The sequence below is a fragment of the Balearica regulorum genome, chromosome 23 (assembly GCF_011004875.1).
Source record: "Balearica regulorum gibbericeps isolate bBalReg1 chromosome 23, bBalReg1.pri, whole genome shotgun sequence".
NCBI lineage: Eukaryota > Metazoa > Chordata > Aves > Gruiformes > Gruidae > Balearica > Balearica regulorum.
Genome location: NC_046206.1, coordinates 4,852,809 through 4,862,086, shown reverse-complemented (window position 1 = coordinate 4,862,086; position 9,278 = coordinate 4,852,809).

The following is a 9,278-nucleotide window of genomic DNA, read 5'->3' as shown; positions in this document are numbered from 1 at the left end:
TATCCCCCAGCAGCGCTCCATCACCGCAGCCACGCTGTACTGAAGGCACGATAATGGCTCCGAAATGTTTGGCATGACGGATGCTGCGCGAGAGTGACAGTTGCTGGGGCAACCGGCTGCAGAGGTACCCAGCCCTTCCCTCGGACGGGTTCCAAAACGGATGGGGTCCCCCCCACCCCAGGCCAGGCGGGGACCAGCTCATCGGCGAGAGAGCAGCGTTGCACGGCGCGCTGAATTTTTATGGGTAGCTGCAGTTTTAATTGCTTCACAGGGGCTTGCAGGTGCATTAACAGGAGCAATAGTAGGGATGCGCCAAGGGCGGCGAGTAAGGACCCTCCCGGAGCCGCAGCAGGGTGCTGGGACCCAAGTCACCCTAATTCACTGCTTACTTCTCGGCAAAATCATCCCCCCAGCCACCACTGTAACCCAGGGCACCGCAGCCAGGTGTCTGAGCATAGCGCCTGGCTCTGCCATGGGGCATCTGGGAACATGCCACCGCATCTCCGCATCTCCCTGGATAACGAGGTTTTCCTCCCCGGGAGGCGGGAGCACAGCGCGGGTATGTTTGTTAGCGCCCGCCAAGCCACACAGAGAGGCACGGGCTGCAAGGGTACCGCACGCACCCTGCGGAGAGGCGCTGGCAGGAGCTGCAATGCCAAACCAGCCAGAGGAGGTCTGGTCCAGCCCAAAATTACCCTTTGTGTTGCATACTGAGCAACACAAGCACATTTTTCTGCCCATCACCAAAGCCATGAACAAACAGGACTCCCCTAACAGACCTGAGCAGCCACTCTATGCCCAGAGCCCCCCAGAGCCCCCCAAGCCGCATCTCCTGGAGTTCAAGGCAGACTCCCCACCTGAACCACTTCACACCACCTCAGACACCTTGGAAAGCCGGGTGCTGCTGGGGGAAGGACCCACTCTGCCAACTCTCCCTACCCCAAATCATGCATCAAGACCTGTTTCCCAGCAGAAGGGACAACCCCACTGCACCCAGCACCCTGCAAACACGGCGAGCACCCACACACCCCACACCCCCAGCCGTGCTGCCGGTACCTGGCCAGGAGAGCCGCAGGGTCATGGAGCCAGGGCAGAGCAGCAAAGAGGCTGGCAGGGGCCCTGCTCCTTGGTTTAAAGCTTCCTGCTCCGCAGCTGCAGCCCCCACGGGTTTGGGAGGCTCCAGGTGCTCCCTGTCAGGGCTGTTGTCGCTCCTGCATCCTTCCTCACCCTGCATCCCCCTCCTGCTGGTGGGCATCCCCTCGGGACCGCTGTCCCCCTTCATCCCCATCATCCATGGGAGCTCCTGTGCTCCTGAATCGGGGCAGTGATGTGCTCCCCCACTTAAAACCCCCTTCCCCACTTGAACCCATATTGATTATGTTACTCCATGAAGAAGCAGCATCCATGGTGGCAAATCCCTCGCCCCTGCCTCCCCTCTGCAGCACCCTCCCATTAGCATCTCCATCCATCCCTGCATCAGCCTCACCGAGAGCTCCTTAAAAGACCTCTAAGCCAGGAGCAAACCTCAGGCGGGGGGGATACATGTACCCGGATCACGGGAAAATCCTGCACTGGCGTGACGCCGGCGCCTGCACGGAAACACGCCTGTGTCCACCGGACTCCAACAGACCCCACAGCCCCCGTTGTGATCTAACCACTGCCACGCAGGCTTGGGAGGGGGTTTGGCGATGTTCTTTGGGGAGCCACCTGGAGATACCCGGGGCAGGGGAGAGGAGTAGAGGAGGCTGCAGCCCCATCCCCAGAGCAGGGTGCCCTGGGGCAGCCGCGTCCGGCCACGGCCCCGCAGACCGTCAGCGTCACTGAAATCCCTCCTTGCTGGCTCGAGCTTGCCAGGAAAACACACGCCAGCAGCCCTGGGAGCAGGCAGGGGCGAAAGCTGGGACCTGGCGTTCGCTGTCCCCCCTCCCCGAAACAACCTGCCACCCCCTGGGGACAGTGCTGTGGAACAGGGGGCCACAACCCACGGCCACGTGAGCCTCCCCGCCACAGCCTGGCCCTCCTGCATTCATCACCTCCAATTACCCCCGACGGAGGGCTGACCGCAGGCATCAGCTGCCCCTTGCCCCAGCATCCCCCCTCGCCCCCGGCCGGTGTCCCCCCAGGGTGGCAGTGACGCAGGGCAGAGGAGAAGGGGGGGGGCCGGAGCGTGGAGGTGGGCTGTCACCACTCGATGGGAAAAATGAGGCCCCCCCCCACCCCGTCCCCCTGCCCTCCTCCTCCTCCCCAGTCCCCCAGGTTGATGCGCGAAGAATAGACATGTTTGCTGGTGGGGCTGAGTAATGCGCTGAGCCGCTCCTCCCCGGCAGTGAGTAATCGCGCTTTTGTCTCCCTCGCCAGCACGGCGTTAGCCGGGGACGTGGCTCTCCCGCCACAACCCTGCGGCCGCCTCGGACCCCTGCCCCACACGAGACCCAGGGCGGTGTCCCGGAGGTGACACCTCGGGGGTGACACGCGGTGGTTTCACTGTGGCCGTGGCATCGTGACGAGCCGTGTCCGTCTGGGTGACATCAGGGTAGCGTCGGCCATCCGGGCTCCCTCCGGCTGCGGGTGCCCCGGGTTGGCGTGCCCACGGATGACGGGCACCCCGGGCTCCCCTCGCCGCACTGCTGGACCCCACGAAGGAGCAGGTCCGTGGAGAAGCAGCACCTCCCTGCTGGGTGCCATGGAAACGTGGCTCCGGCAGGAAAAAAAAAAAAAAAAGAAAAAGGAAAAAGGTCTCCTCTTCCACCTGGTTTTTCCTCCTTTCCAAGGAAACGCCAGAGGTGTGAAGGGTTTGACCCCGGCCGCGATGGGCTGCCCGCAGCTCCTGCCTGCAGCTGCCCCGGGGCGGGGGGGGTGTCCCCTGGCTGTCCCTCCCCGGGCATGTCTCGGGGTACATGGGGCCAAGCGCCGAGGGATCCCAGAGCATCCCTCCCTCCCCGGTGCTGAGTCACTTGGCGCCGGCCGTACCCAGGCTGCAGTGGCAGTGCGGGGCTGGCGGGCGGCTCCTGCTCCGGCACCCACGCGGCAGATGGCAAGCCTCTCGCCTTGTGATTTGATTTTTTTTATTATTTTTGGCTGTTATTTCGGTCCACGGCCCCCTCTTTCTCCCTTCCCCCTGCCGTGTCCCCTCGCCACCTCCTCCCAGGAGGAGAGGAGAGGGCGGCCGTGGTGAGCACCAGGTTTTCGCACGAGGGAGCGAAGCTTGCGGTGCTTCCTTGCAGCCCTTGGTGGCTTTTCTGTGGGACGTCGCAGGCTGGCAGTGTCCCACGTGGGACAGCACTGGATGGTGCACCGTGGTCCGGCCAGCACCGGAGCTTCTCACGGCACCGACACCGCTGCCGGCCGGGGCGGGTGATGCCGATGTCCCCCGGCTGAGGTCTACACGCTCCTCCTCTGCACATCAGGCGGTGGCCCTGGGCATGGGGACATCCTGCAGTGCCCCGTGCGGGGAGAGGTCTCAGGAGCGCTGGTGAAGAGACGACCGCCTGCCCCGTCGCTGCCCGGCACCGAGCACCTCCCTCAAGGGCCATCAGCGGCACAAGTTCGCTGGGTCTCAGTTGGGTTCCCATCGGGCAAGTGACCGGTGCCACCGTACTGATGTGACACCAGGAGGGTGTCCCACCAGGAGGGTCCCCAAGACCGCGGTGCTGCAGCGAGGACCGATAACCCTCGTGCCAACAGCAGCTAACGAGCTCCTGAACGTGGGTAATGGCCACGGGCAGCGACCTGATGCACAATCCCCGCCGACTGCCCGCAGGAGGTGATCAGCGCTAACGAAGAGCGCGGTGACGAGGCTCCGGGCCGTTCCTGTGGGGATCCGATTTCTCTTCCACTCCCTTTGCCATGGCTGCGTGCAGCCGAGCCAAGGGAGAAGCCTCTCCGCGGTGTTACGAGTTCAGCAGCTCAGCTGCGCTGGGGAAAGAAAAAGAAAAAGAAAAAAAAAAAAAAAACCCAGCGCGAGCAAGACAGACTATAAATAAAAGCTGGAGAAGTGGGAGGCAGCAGCCACAAGGGCTTTCTGAAGCAGCAAGAAAAGCAGGTGCACGTTGGCTCCGGCACTCGATGCCTTTGTGTTTCCCGAAGAAGCCCGGGTATCCCTAATAGCCGGGCTCCGGGTGGGAGCGGGGCCGGGCTTCCCTCCCGCGCTGATGGGAAGACACAGCCGTCTGAAGAGCAAATACTGCACGGAAGGGACGGGAGCGTCGTCGAGCCCGGGGAGTGGAGGGAGATGAGGAAGAGGGAGGAAGGGAAGGAATCGAAGGGGGCTGCCGGCACCGGTGCAGCCCCAGCGGCTTCAGGTTTGATGGGAGAGGAGGGATCCTCCGGCCAAAATTTGTTGCCAGAGTTAATGGTGGATGGAGGGAATGGCTGGAGCTCAACACATCTCAGCCTCAGGTGCATCCAAACCAGGATCCCCCCCAAAAAAGTGCCCCAGCAAGCATCCAGCCATGAGGGAGCAGCAGAGGGAAGCAAAATGCCTGCCACCCCCCACCCGGGGGTCACCTAGAGCTGCCGGGGACGGGGACCCCATGCTCCGCCATCGCCTGCCAGCACGCAAGGAGGGGAGGGAAGGGAGGAAGAGAAGAAGACAGATGGGCAGCGATGGAAACATAAGTTAACTCGAAGGAAGCGGATAAACAGCAGGCAGGGAGCAGATCCCAGCACATATGCTGCACTGCAGCCAGCCAGGCGCGGGGAGGTTCCTCGCCGTCCCCGGTCCCTGTCCCCGCAGAGGGGCCCGAGCCACGCGGGGAGGTCGGCAGTGGGAGAGGGGCGAAGGCTCGAGGCAAAACCCCCGGGGGGGACGGTTAAAGCCAAGGCTTGTGGCAGAGAAGCAGGAGTTCAGCCCGGAGCAGCCGGGAGAAGAAGCTCGGGTGCAGCTCACGTCATGGCCACGGGGCGTTGGGGACGCCAAGAGCAAAAGCCGACCAAACCCACAGAAGAAACGTCCACGAGATGGACACGAGTCCTGGCTGGGGAATCACGGACCAATTCCCTGCGGCAGCTGGGGTAGCTTTGCCCGGGTTTCCCCCTTGCTGGCGGGAGCAGGGCACGGTGGGCAGCTGGATTGGGGCCAAATCAGGTCTCCTGCCTCAGTTTCCCCATCAGGAGAGGGGAGAGGAGCAGCATCAGCTCGTGCGAACGGCTGGCGGGGCCCCGGCCACGTGGACCGGATGCCATTCCTGGTGCCGGCGCAGCAGCAGCTGCAGGTTGCTGCTGAGGACTCGAGCAGCTGATGGGAAAGGGAAAAGAGTCAAGCCGAAGCAGGGATGCTGAGACCCTCAGAAGTCCTTGAGCCCTGCAGCGCAGCGCTGCCTGCTGATTATCGGGTACCCCAGTGCCTACACAGCATCGCCGGCTGCTCCGGCCGCGCCGTCGCAGCAGGATGGGGAGCCGGGCCGCCCCGCGTTGCCCCCACTGCCCATGGCAGTGCAGCGGGGGCCTCTGCCGAGGGGACTCTCTTGCTGCCGCAGCCCCCGACTCGCCTGGAATAACAAGCAGGCAGAGACGCAGAGCCGCCGAGAGCATCTCTCCAGCGACGTTCAGCCGGGTGCTAATGAGCCCCGGGCTCTCCGATCTGCTCAGCGAATGTCATGACCCAGATTAATTGCTCAAAAAGACACCCAAAGGCAGCTAATAAAAGAAAAAAGGAGGAAAAAAACCCCCAACCTGAAACCGAACAAACGCACAACGAGCCCCCCACAGTAGCCAGCACATCCCCCCCTTGCATCCCAGCGTCGGCAGCCCGGAAAGCCCTGCCCGTTGCAGGAATGCGTGTCGGGGCGGCGGGCCAGCGAGTGCGATGGGCGCACACAGCCACCCTTGTTCCCCGCTCCCCGGCGGAGGGTCAGAGCCGCCGGCCGTCCTCGCCGCACAAGGGGAAGCCTGTTCGGAGGCACCCGCGCTCCCCAGCGGGATGCTACCGCCTTCCCAGCGGTTGCCAGCGCGACCGGATGCTGCTGCGGGACCCCCACGTGCCTCTCGCTACCCGGGGGCTGCAGCTTGCCGGGGCAGCACTATCCCCGTGAGGGGGAAACTGAGGCATCGGGGGGGGCAAGCGCATCCCTTGCATGAATGACGCGGCTGCTTTGCTGCGAGCTTTTGCAACGTCACCCGGATTCCTCACTGGAGCGGGGCGTTGCAAGTTAGTCTTTACATCTCCAGCCGAGACCTTCCTCCTAGGAGCAGCCTTTCTCCTCCGAGCCTGCAGACATAAGTATCCTCCAAGCCTTTGGGTTCCAGGCCCTTCAGCAGCGTGCGGCCGGCCCTGTAGCTGTCACTCAGCCGCTCGCTACCTTCACGCCGATTCAGCATCCCTCAAGCAGCTCCCGGCGCTTTGTTTGCAGCATCCTCCCGCTTGCCCTGTCCTTCGCAGGCCACTGCCGCCGCCGTCTTTGCACACCCAGCGGTGTCCTGCCAGGTGTGTCCCCCCGGCCAAGCACCACATCGAGGAGAGCTGCACCCAAGGGATGCTCGCACCGGGACAGGCTCCCCGCAGCACCGTGGCTACAAGCCTGCCTACGCCGACGGCCCTGGCTGGAGGGCCAGAATCCATTTACTGCGTGAAAATACCTCCCTGTGCAGAAACGGGTCCTCACCGCTCCGTGGACGTGGCAGTTCCTGCCCTTCCACATCTCTGAGGAAGAGGAGGGGGCCGGAGGTTCTCCCTGCCCTGCCAGCCAAAAAGGCTGGAGGAAAAGGAGAGAGGGGAGTGAAAGCAGATGGGAGATGACCACCCACCCGGCCGCTGCTCTCCGGTCTCCAGGACTCCTGACCTAGTTATTAGCCAGGGAAGTAAAGCACAAAGCGGAGAGGGGTGGGGGAATAGTCCAGGCCCAGAGATGCAGCAATAAATGAGTGATGGACAAGTTAACCCAGGGCCAGGGAGCTTCCGAAACGGTCCACGAGACGGACCCTGGCTCCGAGCCACCGCAGCTCATCCTGCCGTCGGTCACGCCGAGCCGGTGAAGAGCCACGGCGACATTTCAAGAGCTGGGAGAAAACACCTTCTGACAAGAGACTTAAACTGCTGTACCCACGCAGCCAAGCGGAGATGTGGGGGCTGAAATACCCCCGGGGAGCAGCGCTGCCCGCTGCGGGCGCTTCAGGCTGCCGGGGAAAGGCAGCGCGAGGAGCAACGGCTGGGAGAGAAAACCAGGCAGGCTCAAATTAGAATTAATAAGGCACAAATTGTTAGCGGCAAGAGGAATTAGCGCTGGGAAGAGGCTGCCAAGGGACACGGGGAGAGGCAAGCACCTCGGGTTTCCGCTCAGCTCAGAGCCATGTCTCCCAAACCAGCAGCAAAACGGGAGCCAGCCCAGGCCCTGGTGTACCCAGGCAACTTCAGAGCAGAAACCTCTGCAGCATCCCCCGGGCTCCCCGGGGAGGGGACAGCCATGCCCTGGACCCGCCGCAGCCTGCACATGCCAAACCCAGGACCTGCACCACCCCAACGTGTGCTTAGCGATGCCAGCAGCCAGATCCTGACCTATTCGGGGAAGCAGCTCCTTCCCAACAAGCACACCAACTCTATCCCTGGCTCCTGCCCCGTGCAGGGTTTGGAAAGCAGCTTGCGGCTTTGCTTGCCACGCTGAAGCCTGATTCCCAGCCCAAGAGCATCATTGCAAGACAAGCACCGCAGCTTCCCGCGCCCAGGGACCTCTTCCTGCCGGGCAGGAGCAGCCGCAATCCCGTCTGTCCGTCCGGGCGTCCAGCGGCACGTGTCGGGAAGATGCTCTGCAGCGCTGCCCGCCCGTGCTGCCCCCCACCCCGAATCACCGGGACGCCTTTGGAGACCAAGAGGTCACACGTGGGAGCCCACCGGGCTTCCCTCGCCTCTTCGGCAGCCCCCAGCCCCGGCCAGGCTGGGTAGCAGCCCCTGCACGGTGCGGGCTGCGGGCGGCTGTGGCTGCGGCGGAGGTGGGAGCGATGACTCAGGAGATAATGAGGCAGATCAGAAGGAGGAGAGGAGCGGTGAGCGGACGTGGCGGGGAGGCAGCTGCGTCCTTCGGGCCTACACCCGCTCTCCCCTGACGCAGCACCGCAGCTGGGGTGCGGGCTCACGCGCCCCTGAATGCTCTGACTCACCCGGGGGGCACGGCAGCACCGGGGCGGGGGGGCTAATTTTAGCCCCCCCCATATATCCATCCCTCCTCCTGCCAGGGATGGGGGTGTCAGGGGCTCCCAGGCCAGGAGGCAAAGCCCCAGGAAGTGGGGCTGCATTTGGGGCACTGTCAGGATGATGCCCCTGGGGTCCGTCCAGCCCCCACCCATCGCCCACCGCTCGGGCTCTCGCTGCTGTGCTGCCCCGCAGGGAGCCCACGGAGCGGCCGCCCTGGCTTTGAGCGGTGCCTTTCATCCGCAGGGCTCCTCCTGCTGCCAAACCTGCCGGTTCCCCAGCTCCTGATGGGTAAACAGCCTCTCCTGCCTGGGGAAACTGAGGCAGGGAGACACCAGACTTGCCCGAGGCTGCTGTTTGCGACAGAACCAGCAAGGGAAGCCAAGAGTCCCGGCTCTCACGTTCATCCTCATCCCAAGCTCATTTATAAAGCCATTTTCCCCGCGTACCGGTAGCAGAGCAGTGCCAGTCACCCATGGAGCGGCCAACGTCGCCGGATCACCCTTTGCTGGCCCAGCCCATTGGTGGCTTCGCCCTCACCCAGCACCAGAAGAAGGCAGCTGAGAGCCACCTCTGCCTTGCCGTGTGTCCCCGGGCACGGCACATCACGCTTCCCAGCCTCAGTTTCCCTTCTTCTCCAAGGGCATCCACCCACTGCAGAGGCAGACCCGGCACTGTCGCGTGCCTCAGTTTCCCCCACGTCGGAGTTCAGCCTTGGGCCACCTCCCCCCCGGCAGTGCCGGGAGCACCGGGAACCCTCTCCGGCACGGCACGGCTGGGCCCCTCCGTCTCACAGCATCTTACTTCCCCGGGAGCCGAGCCTTGGCAAGGGGAAGGAGCTGCTTATGCAGAACAAATGGAATCAATCAAAACAAAAGGCAGCGGGCCTGCTTCTATTTATTGCCCATCCAAGGGTTTAAAACGCATCTACACACATCCACAGCCATATGGAGAAGGGGAACGCACCGGGGTCGCCCCGGAGGGCAGGGAAAGGCAGGGCCAGCCGTGCCCACGGTGCTGAGCACACAAATCACCGTCCGGCCCTTCGCCCAGCTCTGCCCGTGGGCTGCTCTGCTGAGCCCTCGCCCGGGGTCTCCGGGGCACCTCCTGATCTCTCACAGCTTTTCAGCCCTCGGCATCGGGCACCCCCAGCTCG